General features: G+C 36.3%; 1 protein-coding gene across 3 annotated transcripts in view; it reads left to right on the top strand.

Annotated features, from left to right (window-relative positions):
• Positions 1 to 308: 308 nt before the first annotated feature.
• The window catches only part of LOC145686533 (neural-cadherin-like), a 581532-nt gene continuing 562027 nt past the window's right edge, over positions 309 to 19813 (top strand). For all 3 annotated transcript variants that reach the window (XM_081759985.1, XM_081759972.1, XM_081759978.1), the window contains exon 1: positions 309 to 467. The gene's annotated coding sequence lies outside the window, so the exon portion shown is untranslated. The remainder of the gene's footprint in view (positions 468 to 19813) is intronic.

Raw genomic sequence — 19813 nt, 5'->3', positions numbered from 1 at the left:
AATTTCCCCCTCGCGCTCTCTTGGTCTTTTACGCACGCATCTTGACAATGCCGGCGAGGCTGTTATAGCACTTATCTCTACCCCCTATTTCATCTTCTGCTTCTATGTTGAACACGGATGCATTTCAAGCGTACACAATGTGCATAGCTGAATAACTGTACTCTCAGATATGCACTCTACATGTGTGAATGCGATATGGGATGTTTGTGATTCAGAACTTTGGCAAATGTAGGAGAGTTGTAAATCACATTGAAGTTGCTGTGACGTTGGGGGCACGGCTTGGTGAACGGAACAGCCAGGGGTCGTTAGCAGCAGTCTCGCTGTATACGCTTTGCCGACTGGTTCGAGACGGCAGGGAGTATTTAGTGTACGGAGGGCTGGTGTTAACATAAAAATACAAGGAAAAGGGGGTTACAGTTTTGGAAATAGATTGATTTTTTTCTTCCTCACTTCTAAAATTGTGGCAAGTAAGTAAATAAATTGAAAAGAGTGCATTTATACCGATCAAATTGTATTAATAAGTGATGTGTTTATAGTGTTTTGTGCCTTTTTGAGTGTTTTGTTGTGAATGTAGTGCTCACGAGACCGGAGGTTTTCTGTCAAGAATAAGCCTTCCTCTTCGACCAAAAACGGACGCCAAGGGACCAGAATCGAAACCAGCACTAGCCGGAAATCTTTTCTGTTTATTCTACCTCTGACTGACCTGTCATCGGCATTCATTGGTGAGAGTATTTTGTATTTTCTTATTTTTGAAACCCTCACAAGATGATTTTTCAACGGCTAAGTTATGTGAGTTTTCTGTGTAGTTTTTTATATATGTTTTTGTAAAATATTTTTAATTTTCTTGACATAGACATGGCTTATGACTTATTGATGTTTTCCATGAAAAGAGAGAGACGAAAAATTTTATCCACAATGGTGAGCAAGTTGAGGGAATAAGGCTGTGTTGAGCATGCTACGTTATTGATTTTACGGAGCGAAGAATCCCTTCCTCGAAACTCACTGTGCGTGAGTTGTAGTGCGTGTGCGTAGAACAGGGGATGTGTTCTTTGCTGGGATAAAACATCAGCATCATCAATATTTGAAGCAATAGAACCGGCCGGCATCCATTTCTCGTAGACTCAAGATTTTTTAAATTTGGCACCACCAGATAAACAAGCCGGCTACCTATTTATTAAATTGCAACTTAAAAACTATCCACAAAATAACATTTAATATACACATATCGCTTTCACTAAAGAAGCACTATGAGAATATTACATTTAAATAATGAGGTACTGTTTACATCTAAAAATCCCCATATAATTACATTATTTTCTGCTTAATCACCAACACATTAATTTGCATGAAATAAAGTTTTGATGCATCAATACGCGTCATATGACATATCTTTGTATGTCAAATAGGTTTTAAAAAAAATCTTTCGTGATTTATTGATTGGGAAAATATTTCTGACGAAATCAGCCTGATTGTTTGCTCCGTTACGATTAAAAATGACGTCCCCTCGCGTTCCCCCTTACTTTCACCCCTGGCTAATATCAATAAAAAAGGTACTCATATGTGCCTAAATTGAAAGATGCAAATGCATTTATGAATAGCCTTCGGCATCTCTGTTTTACCATGTATTGCACGAACTCCAATCAAATCATTCTAGAACATAACTTGATACATTAGAATTTTCATATGCATTTTAATTCATTTTTATTTCACAAGAATTCGTTTTAGTGTATTTTGTTGCTATTATTCAAATTACTACTAAATATGCATTTTATTTGACACATTTGACTACAGTGAAAACATTTTAAAAAAATCGATTTCAGGATCGAATAAGAAAACCTTATGATTCTGATGCAACAATATTTTTTTATACATTCCCTCTACTATTCAAGTTCAACACCAATTCCGTAAAATATTTACAATTTTTTAAATACGAAATAAAGCAAGCTTTGATCGCTTTTGTACTGCCATAAAGTAAATGAATACTTTTAAATGACCCGTTTTTCTCCGTACTACTGTTAACTGCATGTTCATTCATAATAACTTGCAGAAGCATATGTAGCAAGTTCTACAAATAACAAACAACTAACATAGCGGGAATGCTATATAGCGAATTGCATGTGCGCGCATCCGTTCATTGACTTTTCCGCCATTGGAAGATGGTGTCGGTTTAAATTTTCTGCCTAATACATTTGAATTAAATTTCTAAATTAAATGAAAGAAGACTTGAGATAAAGTTACCGTCTTCATATTTTACATTGACAGAAGGCAGCTGCTCGTGAATTTGATTTCATTCACAGTAGCTTACAAGCTAAACATATGTAAACCAGTTCCGAAAGAAAATTTTGTGCTACTCTAATGCAGCGTATTAACATGTGCATGTATGAGTGAGTCGTAACACGTTGTTCTTAATTTGCAATTATCACAGAATATATAATTTTAATGAAAATTGCGCATTATCATTGATACTATATGTCAGTGAAGCCGTTTTCCTCTCAAAGTTTATGTGGATGCATGAATGGAGGAAAGTGAGTTAGACTATAAGCGACAAGGAAATAAATGGAATCTGCTGACCGGCTCACTACACAAAGAATACAAAATGAATTTAATGGAAACTTGATGTCATAATGTGGGAGGGGGGACGAGGGAGATAAGATTTGATGTTTAGCATTTGTTGCGACAAATAGGGGGAAATATATGTTAACATCTGGAAACATATTAATATAATTTCCTGTTGCTGCTACTGGGGCAGTGCTTAGTAAAGGCCAGATTTATTATTATTATTATTATTATTATTATTATTATTATTATTATTATTATTATTATTATTATTATTATTATTATTTTAAAAGTTAACTTGCCCTCTTATACCTGATCAATTTTGTTCGCAAGGACTAGAAAGAATTTTTAACCCTCAAAGAAAACTAGGGTATATGTTTATATATATATTAATCTTCTTTATATGAAAATACTAGAAAATTTTATGTTTGTGGCCAATCACTTCAACAATGAGATCTCGAAAATCACAAGTGCTAGAAACGTGCAGTTTTCCCTGGTCGATTCCAAATTTTATGTAGATTTGCTAGTTCTTATTCAAATTTGCAAAAAACTTGTCTATTTTTCTGTTCCACATTTTAGGTGTCGTTTTGGCCCTCTTGACCCTTGCGAAAGGCAACCAGTAGAGGAGCTATGTATAGCGGGTTGATGGACATTTCAGGCGCTTTGCTTAAATCTGAATAACAAAACCTATTGCAAGCTGGCAACTTCGAAGGCTTGTGGGCCCACAGTGAGGCATTCTCGGATATGGAATTACAAGAAAAAATATTTGCGTTTGGTATCATCTATTACTTGTCCAAGTTTGCCATAAACTCCCCCAACATTATATATATTAAAATACTACATTTACATGTTTGTCTATAGCAGTTCATTCCCTTGGAGAATCTTCCTGTCCTTTTGTTCGTAAAGGAACTTGCACAGATATAATGAGAAGTGGGAAGAAGATTCACGCTCATATTAGAACTATGCGCTGTGTAAATAGCATAGGTTCAGCTAGTAATTCATGAAAATCGGAAACTTTTCGGAGAAAAGTGTCACAGTTGTTTTGTTATTTATTTATTTATCGGGGAGAGTAGTGAATAAATCCCAGTAGGTTCGAAATGATTTCAGCAGCAAAGATTAGGTATGATTCTGAAGCCTCGAAATAAATGCTCGCCAATTTCATAAATATCAATATGAATCCCAGTGAAATAAGACGGTCCGTAACTGACTGGGGATTAGCATATATATTTTCAGGACCGAGGTTATATATGAGACGATATCTATTGTTTTAGTGGGATTAGAGCCATGTCACTTACTCGAGACAAGCATGTCTACCTGGGATCGAACTCAGGACGACGCATACAGAAACCACTTGGCCACTAAAGACCTTAAGAGCCAAAAAATATTTAATCAAGGTAGGATAATTACTATGAGATTTGCCGATTATGCACAATCTTGTTCAGAAATATCTGGACATCCATCTCTTTTAAAGGCCATATTGTAGCAATCGTACGTAAAACATTGTAATGCTTTAAATATTAGCATGAAATAAATATCCCAATTAGCGAAATAAGCCTCACTCTCGTTTGATTCAGTTTCATCTTTATAGGTAAAGATACAGGGACTTTTCAAAGAGAGATGGGGGTTCAGGATTTTTTTAAACACCACTGTACGTACATACTTTGTGCTAATTGAACCTTATTATTCTAAACCCCGTTAAATCCACTTGAAAATTTATAAAGGAGAAAAACAAATTTTCTGAGGACAAATTACTATTCTTAAACAACAATAATATCGATAAATGTGTTATAAGAGTATGTATTATATATGCATAATGGTATGTGTATTAGATTTTCTTTACTCTCAAATTTCTCAGTGTGGACTTAAGAAGGTTTATATAACAGGCCCTACAGTTTGTAGCTGTAAAATGATTTGTTTAAATACCAGCGCAGCTTAAATCTTGACCATATACTATACTTTGTCTAGTTACATCCTTTCCCCTCCCCCATTAGAGCCAAGGATGTAGCCCACGGTCGCTGTGAAAGTAAACCTCCACACACCTACATAACAACAGCCCCATTTGAGATTATGCTTTGGGGGGAGGTAGGCCCTACAAGGTTCACCACCGACATAAAGAGATTCACGTTTTTTTTTATTAGTATCCAATTGATTAAAGTATATACATTACTCAAACTCAAAGGGGGGTCAATTGCCCCCTCCTGCCCTTCCCAAATGACGCACCTGTTCCATGACTTCTTAGTGTGGTAAGCAACACGTTCTATTAGCCGCCACAAAAGCTGGAGAACCTCTGAGCCTCATTTGGACAGGGGTCACAGAATAAATCCCACCTCTAGGAGATCGAACCCGGGCAGTTAGGTTGGTGGGCAGGTTTCTTGCCCCGATTACACTACTGTTACTCTCGTTGTTGTGTTATATGATCCTTCTTTTAAAGTTTTAACAATAATGATGCTTCTAATCCGAATAATCTAAAGAAAACTGAAGTACTAAGCATGTTTCATTGCATTTTGTCACTGATATTTTAATACATATTTATTTGTCTGAGGAGCATGGACGCCTATATGGTTGATTTTTGAGGATACCTTATTTTATAGAACTTTTCACGTCAGTCTCCTCTTGGAATGAAATATAATATTATACGACGGTGGAGGCAACGGTATCTCAGAGCATTCACCTCTGATGCTAGGGGTCTCTGGTTCGATCCTTGATCATGTAAGTTTGTGATAGATAGCATCGTTGGTTTTTCGGAGTTCTTCCGATTCCTCCTACATTCTCCATTGTACAATTTTATTTCATAATCATCCACTTGCATTATTCGTCCTTCTCCTAGAAATTTCATTTTACACACTGCGACGCAGAAATAGCTAGTTTACAAACTTTTATTTAAAAAATGCATGCATAAACACTTGAAGGTAGAATTATTACATCCAAGAAATTGTGAACATTTATGGAATAAGTAAAGTAAAATTCCTTCCTATGACATAAACATATAAGGATACATGAAATATAAATAACAAGAAACGTACAGCAATTGGTTTACGTGTGTTATTTTTCATACACACTGGGATAGAGACAGCTCAAACTAATGCAGGTTTTCACCTATAAATTAGAGTAATAAAGTTAATAGCTAGTTATTTTACTTACGTACTCGCGCGTACTTTTCTTTCAGTTCTTTTTTAAGTAAAAAAAAAAAATCTGAAGTACCAGCAGAGTGATCGATCCATTTCGCCGCCACCCTATCCCTCATGTAGATGACTTGGACGGACAGGATATATTTTTCAGTTTACAAATTATTGATTTTGTGTATATTAACGTCTTTAGTGATAATGAAATAAAATTTTTAAGTTTAAATTCCCGAAGTTATGCGCTGAGAGCTTATATCGATAGGTATATGTACAGTCGATATAAGTAAATGTTGTCGGAAAGAATTAAAGATAGGAACGAGAGAAACAGCGACAAAATTCATGGACACGAAGAAATTGTCTACGAATAGGTCACATAATTTGGGGTCGAATTATTCATATCAAAGATGGCTGTTTGACGATTTCTCTACCTTAACTTCCCCCTCCCCCCGAAATTGTCACTTGTGCAATTGAGCCAAGGCCAGGGAACAACATTTTGCTTGGAGGTGGGGCAGTTCTCTATATTTATAAGTATATTTTCCATAAACGAAATAAGATCACCCACTTGGGATAGGCCTTGAAGGCCCAAAGGCTGTGCGATGAGGTAAAGACTCCACATTTTCTTTACTTTGTGGTTTTCCCAGGTAACTATTTGAAAGAGGCATGGTGAACTTTAGGACCAAGTTGGAATGAGGGTATAACGGGAAAAAATTCCCGGCACCACCCATAATCGAATACGAGTCGCCTCTTGGCAGGGAGGTGCGTTATCGACTAGTCTACATCTAGTATATTGACATTTATAAATATATCAATATATTATATTAATGTCAACACTCTAGCCGCCTTTGAATACCTCTTTTATGAGATCAAGAAAGTCAAGCAGTGCCGCGTCTGGTCAGAGGAAAGATGGGTGTCCATTTGTACTCAGCAGATAGAAATGACATTTCGGCATCCACTCAGGACAATTGAAGAGCTGCTTGAAAGAATGAAGTAGCGAACTCTGTTATAGAAAGTAAGCATTAACGGCTAAGGGGGGCGATGTGCTGACCACACATTACTCCAAAGGCATGCTCAGCGATGATTTCACTAGCTTTTTCTCCGAGAGAACTTCCAAGTAAGTGAAAGTGGACATTGAAAATATTGGTACCTCACGTTGAGCACGATCGAAGATTTGTCCCGCGGAATTCCCCTTCCCCCGCGGATCACCCACTGATATCATCCGAACCTTTCAGATATGCCAGGGTTCCTAAGAACTGTTTTACCGGGAATTGTTTTAGTTTAAGATATATATATTGATATATATATAAAACCCAGAGAGCTACTTTAACCCCTGTCCCCTTAAACTACACTTGTTGCGTGTATGTAGACCCGGCAGAAGACTCAATAGCACATACGCATATTAGTGTTATTTGAAGAATGAGGTGCCATTCTAAAGTATTTTACAAAGTTGACGAATAGATGGGAGATTAGTATGAAAGTAACTATGCGTCTCAAATAGTAGTATTCTGAAAAAGCAGTTATAATTTTAGATTTTGAAAATTTTATATATATTTGCTGTAAACTTTATATCACATATATGTAAGTATAAATATAATTTATATATATATGCCATAAATGCTATAAATTAGCAAAGCTACCACGTGATTTAGTGAAATAAAAATTTGTTATAATATAACAAGAAAGTGTTATGAAATGTCAGTAACTAGGCCAGTAGTAATATGGTAATAATAATTGAAAAAAAATCCAGGATCTATCCGGGAGTCCTGGGTTAATTAATTATATTATTATAGAAATTGGAAATAGTGCTTTGAAATAAACCTAAAGTTTATGAAGTTACTACCGGTAATATTACAGACGTCAGCCATGTTGTACTATTTTAATGAACAAAAAATATTCTGTTACGTATGAATTTTCTGATTTTAGACAATAAAAATTGTTTTTTTTTTTTTAAAAAAAATCAAATATAGCAATTAGCTAATACTAAATTGTAATCAAAGTACAAGGAGAAAAATTTATTAAGTTATTATACTTAAATTTAAATCAATACTTTAAACTTAAACTTATACTTGCTCTGGGGGTATGATTCTTGTACGTAATGCCCAACAATATCTAGAAACCAAACATGACTGAAAGCGTCATCCCTGAAAAGGGTGAAACTCTCGTAAGGGAGCTGACCTTTGTCGGGCAAGAAAGAATACTCTATCTAGCGTTGGGGTTTCAGCTAAATATCTGCAAGAGTTAAAATTGTTTAGCCCTATATATATCTTAATTCCATATTTCATACACTATGAATATGTAATTTCGTATTATGATATATATTCGTATAAACTATATGTTTATACAAACTGATATTGAGAAATTCAATTTTAATTCAAATCAATAACCGATTATATTCGAGTACTGCGGAAAACTAGTTGAACGTCTGTTCATCTCAGGGGTAGTAGGTTTATGGAAAATATTTGAAAGGGCGAGAATCCAGCTCGACCTATTGTTTCCCTCCCTTTCAAACTTCTTCCATATGATTCCCTCTTCCTCCGTTGTTCTAAGTATGTTGTTCGACTTAGCATGCTTCGTTTTCCTTACTATGTTCGTTTCCTCGCTGGTATTGTGTGATTTTAAGTTGAAAGCTTACGTTAGAAATAATGTAAAAGGTTTTATGACGTCTTACAATGAAAAACTCATAATATTTAAATGTATAAGGTAACCAATAAAGTACTGTCGCTTTTTCACCCACCACCTTCGAACATCGATATGTCACCTAAGACATACCTGGAAGATCAAAAATTGTTCCCATTAGCACCGATGACTTTCTGCCAACGTTCTGGAAGGCAATGGATTCCATCGCGGTAGAACTTGGTGGGTTGGGAAGCGAAGACGGTATCAAGTGCTTTCTGCACCTCTACTAGGATTTGAACTAGTCTCCTCTAAGGTGATTGTAGAAGGAATGGAACAGGTGAAAATCGGACCGTCCAATGTCCAGAAAGTGTAGCGGATGCAATAGTGTTTTCCATCCAAGGCGTAGAATGGTGTCGCGGGTCATCCTAGCCACGTAAGGCTTTGCGTTGTCCTGTAACAGGAGGACCCCTTTGCGATTCAGAAGTGATGGCTCCAGAGTTTTGAGTCTTTCTTGAACACCGCTCAACTGCTGACAGTGCACAGTTACATTCATGCTCTGACCAGCTGGTAGGTGTTCCCTATGCATGATGTCACGGGCAGTCTACCAAACACACAGGAGGCCTTCTTCTGATGCAGTACTGGTTTCGGCTGTTTTGGAACCGGTTCATGGGATGCTAACCAATGATGACAGCGCCGCAGAGCTTCGTACAGGACCCATTTCTCATTACATGTCAACACACTGTCCAGAAATGGTTCCTTCCTCAGATTAGACAGCAAAGAAACACAGGCGTCTGATCTCGTTACTTTTTGTCCCGAAGTAAAATCAAGTAGGATCCATCGACCCAACTTGTAGTGCTTCCCAAATTGATAAAGGTATTGCCAAATGGTTTCTTCACTCACACAGAATTGTAGTCCCAGTTCTTCACATGTCTGGCTACTGTTTGCATCAATTGCTACCTGAAGATCTTCATTCTGTACAGGTGTTGGTCTTCCGGCACGTAGTGCGTCTTAGAGTGTTTCGCCACCGTCCTTAAACTTGTTAAACCACCGCTGCACTGTCGATGTAGTCACAACACCCTTACCAAAGACCTGGCATATCTTCCTCCCCGCTGCAGCGGCGTTTGATCCCAGTTTGAACTCGTACAGCGTACACGCCCTTATGACGCTGTGTGGAGGTCTCATATTCACTCTGTCCTTTGCAAGTTCACGGTGTAACTGAACGGCCACAACGAGGTAATATGTTGGATATAGCCATACCAACATCTGACCTTCGCTTTATCTCCATTCGGATTCAACTCACGGCGTGAGGGCTAATGTAACACAGACCTCCATAAAAAGCGACAGAACTTTTGTGGTTACCTTTATAAAATAAATAATGAATTCATTGTTCTAGAGTAAAATTTTGAAGTCGCACTAATCCCCTTACTATAACATTTTATTTAATCTGACGATAAAAAGAAACAAAGTTCGAGATAGTTCAAAAATTCATATCAATCGATTGAGCGATTCGGTTATCGTTCGATCACAAACAAAATTGCATTCATTTCTATAAATATAGTTGGAAGGAATTTAAATTAGTCTTGAAAGAGAGAGCAGTAGGGAATTTTCACTAATGCTCATGCACTAAAACATATAATAATAATAATAATAATAATAATAATAATAATAATAATAATAATAATAATAATAATAATAATAATTATTATTATTATTATTATTATTATTATTATTATTATTATTATTATTATTATTATTATTATTATTATTATTATTATTATTATTATTATTGTTAATAGTTTCATCCCTATCAGTAGCGTACGCAGAATTTCAAGGGACTGGGGTGAGTTCAGGCTACTAAGTTCATATCATTTTAGGTGTTTGTATAACTTTGTTAACATGGTAAATGTTTCTTTTTACGTCATATCTTGCTCAAGGAACGGGTTAAAACCCGGAAATTCCCGTTGCGCCCCCTACTGATGATTATTATTTATAGCCTTATAGAATGACTTGACACCCTTTTCCTATGCCATTGTGCTGGTGAAACATTTTTTTCTGTGCTCCCACAAACGTTTTCAAGAATATCGAAGAAAAATAATCAATCTGTAAAATGGGACAATCAGGGTCATGTAACAGTTAAAAGTACATGTTTCTTAATGTATTCGGGGGTTCATTGTTATTTTGAATGCCAGAAAGAGTTTTGTGAAGTCTCTTAATTGTATCCAAACTTCTTTCTTAGCTTAGGTCGTTTCTGTATAGAAGAGAGAAGATATTCTTCTTTGACTTTGCCAATGTACTTATGGATTTTAAAAAATTTACTTGCACAGACTGTCTTCTGTTGTTAAATGACTTTCCAAACCAACTCCAAAATCCAAATTAAATATCACGAGAAGAATAATGTTGATATTGTCTTGAGCTCTAATGACATATTTTATGTGTTATGTTTCATGTGTTATGCTTTATGAACTTGAAGTCCACTACATCACTAATAGCCTATTATTATTATTATTATTATTATTATTATTATTATTATTATTATTATTATTATTATTATTATTATTATTATTAATAATAATAATAATAATAATAATAATAATAATAATAATAATAATAATAATATATGCTTCCTAGCATTATTAATAAAACATATTATTGTTATTATTTTGTTGTGACTTTAGGCCTACATCTGTCTCGCTCATAAAAAAAAAAAAAAAAAAAACAATTGTGTAAATGCAGACTGTTGGCCAATCAAGATCGAAACACTGTTGTAATACCGTGCCGAAGAGAAAAGTAGCTCGGGAAAGCTTTAGTTAACTTAATTTAGGTTAGGGCTTTGCTTATGATAGGATTAGTTTAAGGCAAGTTTAGGTTAGCTTAGAGGAAAACTGAAGTTGGTTGATGGTGGAACCTGGTATGATACAAAGCGAGACAAATATAGATTGCGGAACGGAAGTTAATAACATTACTAACAGATTGTTTCTAAATCAGCTTCCTAAATGCTCCCTTTGTCGTCACTGTGCGTAGACGGCACTTATCCATTAGAAAAAAATTCTGTTGTTTTCAGTATTGCATTTGATTCCTGCCTATTCCTTTTTTCTTTCCAGTGTTCGAAGTTTTTCGCCACGATATCTCACATAGTGCATATTGGGGCTCCAAATCCATGTTTAGTCTTTTAGACTTAGTTTCCGTGTTTAGTTCTTAGCGTCTTATTCGGTCAGACAGTTTTTTTTTCTTGTGTTTCTTAATGTTGTTGACCTGTTGATCATAAAACCATGCCCTACGTTTTGTTGTGTTTCTTAAGTTAGATGCAATTAGTTCAGTAAGTTAATTGATTTATGGGCTCTCTATGATTCTATAACCAACAATTTTATTCTACAAGAAAATTTTATCTTTTGACGTTTTAATTTTGAATTTTACCTATCGAATTTTACCTCTTTTTTAAAGTTAATTTTTGAATGAAATCATAGCATTTAATCTACCATTGTCAACCCACTTCTGGGTTAATGTTTCTCCAGCTCTTTTTACACAACCATTTAGATAAATTCTTTTCTTTTTCAAAATTTTGTTACATATATCTTGTATAAGGACGTTTCGTAGATGGACTCTTTCTCTTATTTATCTAGACAAGGAGAACTTTTATCCGTTAATCATAATTTCTTCTTCCTGATATCCATCCTATTTCCACTTCATGATCTTTATTTACACGATGATACCTGTCTTTCTCTTACTTTTTCAAATCCATGTAATTCTCGATCTATCTGTATGGGTAATTCCAAGCACACACCTATCTATTCTTCAGACACAGCAACATTTTTGCTCGTTTATCTTCCAAATTATGCTGTGCATAAGTATCGGAAGTTCTAAACGTAGAACGACTATGTTATCTTTCATCACGTAACAGAGCAATAACGGATGAAGAACCAGTTTCTTTTAAATCGGTTCAGTATCCCAAGAATAGGTTCCATCTCATCCATTGATCCTCTATTCAAACCGGAAGTGGTAGAAGTTAACAATTTCCGGTTTCAACGTGATCGCAAATGATAAACACAAGCAGATATTTTGTAATGGATTTAACGTCTGAAGAAATGATAGCTTCTTCACCCTCATCTCGCATTTCTACTAAAACCGGAAGTGATAGATAATTAGTACTACTTCCGGTTTCAATGTTGGTTTTTATTAAGCAAAAACGGTAAGAAATATCACGTTTTGAGGGGAATTGATTCAGGCTTCCACCAATAGGTTCAATCTATTCTATTAGCTCTCAATTCAAACCAGAAGTGGTATAAATTAACCATTCCCGGTTTCAACGTTTATCGTCATGCAAAAAAAAAAAAAAGAAATATATATATATTTGGTCTAGGAATTAATTCGTGCGGGTGGACAAGAGATGGCGCAACGAACGGAGCGTCCCACAGTTCCGTGTATCCACACATGTGTTGCAAACCCCTGTCATCGCGTATCGTTCGTAGTATAGGGCAGTGGATTAAAGCGTCAACAACACCAGTTTGTAGTTAAGTGAACATGGCGCAATTTGTGCCTGATAAAGTGTTTTTGCTGGGTGTCCTGCTGCATTACTTTAACATGCAGAAAAGTGCGACTGAAAGTCATCGTATTTTGGTGGAAGTGTATGGTGACCATGCTCTAGCTGAGCGAACGTGTCAGAAGTGGTTTGCACGGTTTAGAAGTGGTGATTTCGGCTTGGCAGACCAAGAGCGAGCTGGACAGCCAAAAAATTTCAAGACGAAGAATTGACAGCATTGCTCGAGCAGGATTCGTGTCAAACGCACTAACAACTTGCAGCAGCATTAGGCGTTGATCAAACAACAGTCTCCAAACGCTTGAAAGCCATGGGAATGATTCAAAAGATGTCACATTGGGTTCCACATGAATTGAAAGACAGAGACGTTGAAAGACGAAAAACCATTTGCGAATTGCTGCTTCAACGACAGAGCAGAAAGGGGTTTCTGCATCGAATTATTACGGGTGATGAGAAGTGGATCCATTACGAGATCCCTAAACGAAAAAAGGCCTGGGTGAAACCAGGTGAACCAGGTCCATCACAACCAAAACGAGATATTCACTGTGCAAAGGTTATGCTGTGCATATGGTGGGATATGAAAGGCGTGGTGTACTATGAGCTGCTGCAACCGGGTGAAACTATGAATGGAGAACGTTATCGATGACAATTAATACGTTTGAAGCAAGCTCTGGCCAGAACACGACCAGAATGGGAGAACAGACATGATAAGCTTATTGTTCAACATGATAACGCTCGCCCACATGTCGCAAAACCGGTCAAAACCTATTTAGAAAATGTCGGATGGGAAGTTTTACCCCACCCGCCGTATTCACCAGACGTTGCTCCTTCGGACTACTACTTGTTCGATTGCATGAACAACGATTTGATTGGACAGCGATTTACTTCTTCAGAAGATATCGAAACATGGGTCTCTGACTGGATCGCTTCCAAGGATGAGGACTTCTTTCGCCACGGAATCCGTACATTGCCTGACAGATGGGCGAAAGTGGTGGCTAGCGATGGACAATATTTTTCTTAAGGTATTTATGTATTTTGTGTTTGTACTACAGCTTCAATGTGTGCGTACCAACCGCACGAATTAATTCCTAGACCAAATATATATATATATATATATATATATATATATATATATATATATATATATATATAAGAGCTAGCTAGAAGTAGTCCTTTGGGACCTATTTTGCGTTCTGATAATAGCTTCCAATTCCTCCGTCATCCTTCTTGAAACCGGAATCGATAAAAATTAACAATTTCCGGTTTCAGCGTTGATCGTCATCGATTAAACAGACAATAGATAGTGACAAGTAATATTTTGCAATTGATTTACTGCTTTAAGTTAAGATACTATCTTCACCCACATCTCTCTACTAAAAGCGGAAGTGGTAGAAATTTTCTTCTTCGTCCGGTTTCAGTACTGATCTTCATAGAGCAAAAATACTAAGAGATTGAGAGCAGTGGCTTTTTGAGATGGATTCAGTGCTTGAAGAACAAACTCTATCTTTGATCTTTTCCATCTATTGCAGTGGTTTCCAACGTTATTTACCTCGTGCCTTTTTTTTTTTTTTTTTTTTTGAACTGTGCATATTTCACGCCTCCTCGTTGTCGTTTGTTGTTCTGTCCCCTTTTGCGGTTTCAGATGCTGATTTTTAATCCTGAAACCTTCAATAATAATAATAATAATAATAATCTGATCAATATATAAATATTTGCAGCAAAACTTCTGCATATCATTGTAATGCAGTATTATTTTTAGCAGCTTTGTTTCTTAATGCAACCATAGTTCTTATTCCATAGTTATTTTGTGTTTCCTCAGTATTGAATTTAACGTCTCTTTGTTACAACATTGATAATATCTATAGTTTATTTCTATCAGTATCTTGTGCCCCCTTTGCTCACTTTTGACGCCCCTCACCTTGGGAACCACACAGCGCCGTAACTTAGATTTTTTTGGGGGGAGCAAGCATTAATACGCGTATTTGGTCCCCCTAGGTAAAGTTGTTTTTCTAATTCTTGGCCCCCTCTTTCCATCTTTCTCTTACTCTTTATGGAGCCCCCCAGAGCCTGTGGGCTCTCCCGCACGGAAAGGTCTGCGGGGCCGTTAGTTACGCCCCTGGGCCCCGTTCCATACAAAGCCGTTCCAAATTTCAAAGCCATACGAATAAATATTATTTCTAGGGCCCCTAATAGACATTTTTTTACTGAAATGGGCCCACGACTCATTTTTGTTTTATTTATCTTTTGTGTGTTGTTTTGTTTATGTAATAGTGAACCTGTTTGATGTTTCATATTTTATAATTTCATGTTCGTATCGTATGTGGAATAAGAAAATTTTGTCTTAAAGTGGGACCCCTCTCAAACGGCAAGGAGCTTCCCTGGGGGAAGAGGGCAGTTGCCTCCCGTGCCCTCCTACAAGTTACGGCCCTGGAACCACAACCAGAAGTTACGGGTGTGCCGTACTTTTTTTCAGTTTCAGTATTCAACCCAAATAGTTTCGAATATGTGAAACGAAGCTTACTTGTTAATATGAATCTCTTTTTGTTGAGTGTATCGCAGTCTATTGTAATACAGTATGGTAGTTCTGTCAACCATAGATATCTCGTCCCCACGTCTTACAATTTACTTCTTCAGTCGCTGGTTTTCTTGCAAAGTTGCTAAACATCGCATTTGTCTTCAACCGAGCTTGCTTGACATTTAAATTAACATTTTTCAGTCGCATCTCTCAGTTTCGTGATGTCGTTGACAGCGAGAGTAATCATTAGCGAAGCGAAGATGGATTATAGATGTTCCTCATTAGTATTGATATCCCTCTGTTCTCCCGGTTCAGAAACCTAAACACATTTTCAGATACGTTCGTAAAATAGTAAGAGAGATAATACCACCTTATCGTATACCGTGTTCTATTCTTTGTTTAATCAAACAGTTGGATCTCGAATGTCATTCAGAGATGCTTTCAATAAAGCTGAATTTAAGAATCTTGATAATTGTCGATATTTTGGACGAATCAAATGCTGTCTGGTTGTCAACTCATATTCTTTGACGTTTTTATTAGTTCTTTCACCACCTGTGTATGATCAATTTTGTGTGTTTGTGTCGTATCCACTCCTAAATCTAAGGTATTCTTGTCCGTGATCCAGTAGTTTTCCTAAATACTTTGTAAATTGCACAGAGAAGGCTCTTAGGATAACTTTTGCGTAACTTTTCGTGTACCGGTATCTTTTCTGTACAGCAATATCATCATAGCTTCCGTCGAGAACATTGTCTTTTCGTAGACTTAAGCTGTAAAGCTGTGGTAGGATCTTTTCTGCTCCTTTACCAGCTGCTGTGTCTAATGAAACTCCCATTTTCTCCTGTTGCTTTACTTCGTTTCATGTTTCTAATAGCGTTTGCAACCTTTGCTCACAGCACGGGAGATAGCTCTGTTTTCGTACTTTTACTTTCTTTCGCGTCTGGCTCACCGAGTGAATATTACTTGCTACAGAACTATTGATCTCGTTCGTTTTAATGGTTGTAGCATCCACTTTCAGAGTGTGACCTGCTCATACTCTGCTTCGCCCTCTTAAGGTCAGTATTGTCTTCATTTGTTCTTCTAGCGAGATTGCTGTTAAATTTCGTTCTACGTGTTATGTACCGTATTTTCGTATTGTCGAAGCTCTATATTGTCTTTTAGATGTTGGATTGTCATTTCTGGTCTTGAGTTCAATCTTTTCCTTGTTCTCTTTGTAATATAATGACGTTTTTCTTGTTAGATTTTATCGAATCAGAGTCGTGAAGAGGACGTGCTTGGAATCCAAATCAAGAAACCCATCAAATATAAAAGTTTAAATAACATTGTGTTGCTTTGATACGTATTGATCATTAAAGACACCAACAGCTATGTTGTGGTGCTAGTATACGTTACATCGTCCTAATAGTACTGATGACACATAAGCCATACATCTACTTAAAAATGTTTGCTATGTATAAAATAGGTACGTACTTATTTATCATGATTAATAGCAATTGTTATACTTGGATCTTCCTAATAAATTAACTTCATCGTAGGCCCTGTATTCTCATTGTTTATTGATCACTCAAGTATGCGTTTTTTTTTTTTATTTATTTCTGTAAACGAATCGTTTATAAATTGAGAATTTAGCCGAGTGCATCGTCAAGTGGCATATACATTACTTAAGTGCCCTTGATGATGAAAGTCAAGTGTTGGTTTCAAATTACTGTTAAGATGTTGCCCTAAATGTGCTTTTATTCCTTATGTACAGAAACCCCAACGAGGTGATGATAATAAGAATAATAGTAATAGACGAACAAATGGGTTGCTAGTGTATTTTCTTTACAATCAGACAGGAGAGCCTGTGTTCGAATCAAGTGAGTGGTCATCCTGATGAAGATTTAACAGAGTTTTTCTTCAGTGTCACCACAGAGGAAGATACGGTGGCTCAGTGATAGAGCGCTTATCTCTGGTGCGAGGCGTTCGTTTCCTCACACATTCTCATTCCATCAAATGTTTTATAATAATCATTCATCTTTATCAACTATCCGTGCTCTTTACCTACAGGACATAACCTTTTTTCTCTTGTTCTCCTCAATCATTGGTTGGTGGGCAACATGGAAATTTTAAAACCTCTCTCTTCCTTGGGAGAGCTGTTTTATACTTTGATAAGGTCTCTTCTTCGTAAGTGCATCTAAATATTCTATTCTTGGTCTTCCTCTTCCTGGTTTTCCTTCTGTCATTCCCTCTATCACGGTGATCGAATCAGAGTGCCAAATAAGATGGCCAAGCATGCTGTTTTTTTGTTTTTGTTTTTTTAATTTTTCATGGAACGTAAAAGTATAGATGCAATTTTATATTTCTCAGTATGAATAGGTAGTCATGTTAGGATGATATATTTAAATACCTAGTATAGGCTCAGACTTCCTACTTCCTGTGTTAGTATTTCTAATGTAAAATGGCCTCGTAGGTGTATTTAACAAACTTCTTCGAATGCGTAACCCAAAATAGTAATAAAAATAATTGTTGCTATTTATGGTTTAATATGCTATAATTAAATACGTATTAAGTAGCAAATTGTTACGCTAATTACTGATTTTAGTGCGTACTAGCAGAATAGCTACACGTTCTTCGCACGGAGAGAATACGTTTCATTTTGAACATAAAGGGCAATGGAAGATGAGTTTGAATTTAAGCAACATCGAGAGTGTCACTGTTCTTCTCAGAGACCCTGAAAACTATGGGTTCGACACTAATGTCGGTTATTTTCGATCATTTTTAAATATCTCCCCTCCCCCTCCTCCTCCTCTAAGCTGCACCGTCAAAGTGATATGATAAAAACCATCCCAGGTCCGAACCTCATCAATGTTAAAAATTTGATCGAGATCGTTCGGTGATTCAAGAGATCTGAAGTCACAAACATAGTGACTTTCAACTTTATATATTAGATTGTTATGAATTCTATTTCCTGTATGGACATCAATTTTCGATGTTGACCTGCAATGATTTAATTCTGATCACTTAAAAGGATTAAGCAATCCAGTGAAGAAAGCTAACAAATACAGTGACTGCAATAGAACTTGATGCACTGTTCATTCGCATACATCACACAACTAGCAAACTATTCTGCTAGTCAGAACTATTAGTTAGCTACGTAGTAAATGAATAGGGAGATTTTGTCTGTTCGTAAGAGAAACCAATGATCAAATTTCAGTATGACGTTTTAAGATATTACCGTGTTACCATCTCTTCAAATTGATACGGGTCGTGTTTGATTCATGCTGGAGGCTTACTTGATTTGGATCATTCGTTAAGCTGCAGGTCTCAGGTCTCATGTAACCTCGATGCTAATGAAATGATTGCGTCATAATTCTCTTGTAAACTTTGAGGAAGTGCTTTCTTCGTGTGAGAGGCACATGTTCTTTTTGTTAAATTTCTCGATCCTTGGTCAGAATTTTTTTTGATCAGTAAAGAATGAGATAGATTTAAATTGTCTAAAGAACAAGCATTATGCAACCCGGGAAACAGTGAAGTAATACAAGTTGTGTATATCGTAAGGATAATACGTAATTAAAAATTTTAAAGGAAAAATCGGGTACACATCAAAATTCTGGAACACTTTTCTATTTATCTAAATGACCTCATATTGATCTATTATGTAATTAGGTGCGGTAGTGGTATAAAAATTGTATATAAATAGGTTGTAGTAGCGGTAGAACGTTCTCAAAATGGGTTTCTTCTTCCAATAAATTTTATCTGGCTTCATATTTTGATATCTATTTTCACGCTTAGAATATTCTTATTAATTTAGTATATGCTAAATGGATTATAACTTCCATAAAAAAAAAACGATAGTAAGATCAGCAATGATGTACAGTAATGAAACGTGAGCACTCACAAGGATCCAGAAAAAGAAGATGGAAGTGGCGGAGATGAGAATGTTAAGATGGATGTGTGTAGTAGGCTTATGACGAGGAAGAATTGAATAAGGAACGACTATATAAGAGTCACTGTTCAGGTGGGACCTTTGAGTAAAAAGTTTCAAGAATAGACGTTGAGGTGGCTGGGACATGTAGAACGAAGAAACGATGACTATGTGGGAAAGAGGAATGGAAAGCTGGAGGTAACAAGAAAAATGAAAAAGAATACCCAAGATGAGATGGAAGGATAATGTACAAGGTGATTTGAGGGAGAGGGGGTGGAGAATAGAGGACGCCCAGGATAGAAGAAAAGAAATTTGTCGAATCTCGTGGGCAACATTACATCGCTCAAGTCTTAGATCTCAATCATTGTTTTAGTGTTACCTGATTCGTTGTATTTAGAAACCTCTAAATTGATAAAATGATCATACAAACATAATGTAGAGAGCAATTATTAACGTTTAAAGATCACGTAAGTCAGTACAAAGCATATTTCAAAAGTAAATACGGCTTTAAATGTTGTTATATCACACCTTTCGTGGGCTTCTTATGATGTATGAGAATTCTGTTAAGAGTC

The sequence above is a fragment of the Thermobia domestica genome, chromosome 1 (assembly GCF_964235325.1).
Source record: "Thermobia domestica chromosome 1, izTheDome1.hap1.1, whole genome shotgun sequence".
Lineage (NCBI taxonomy): Eukaryota > Metazoa > Arthropoda > Insecta > Zygentoma > Lepismatidae > Thermobia > Thermobia domestica.
The sequence above is the reverse complement of the archived record's forward strand: the minus strand, read 5'-3'. Positions and strand labels throughout refer to the sequence as shown.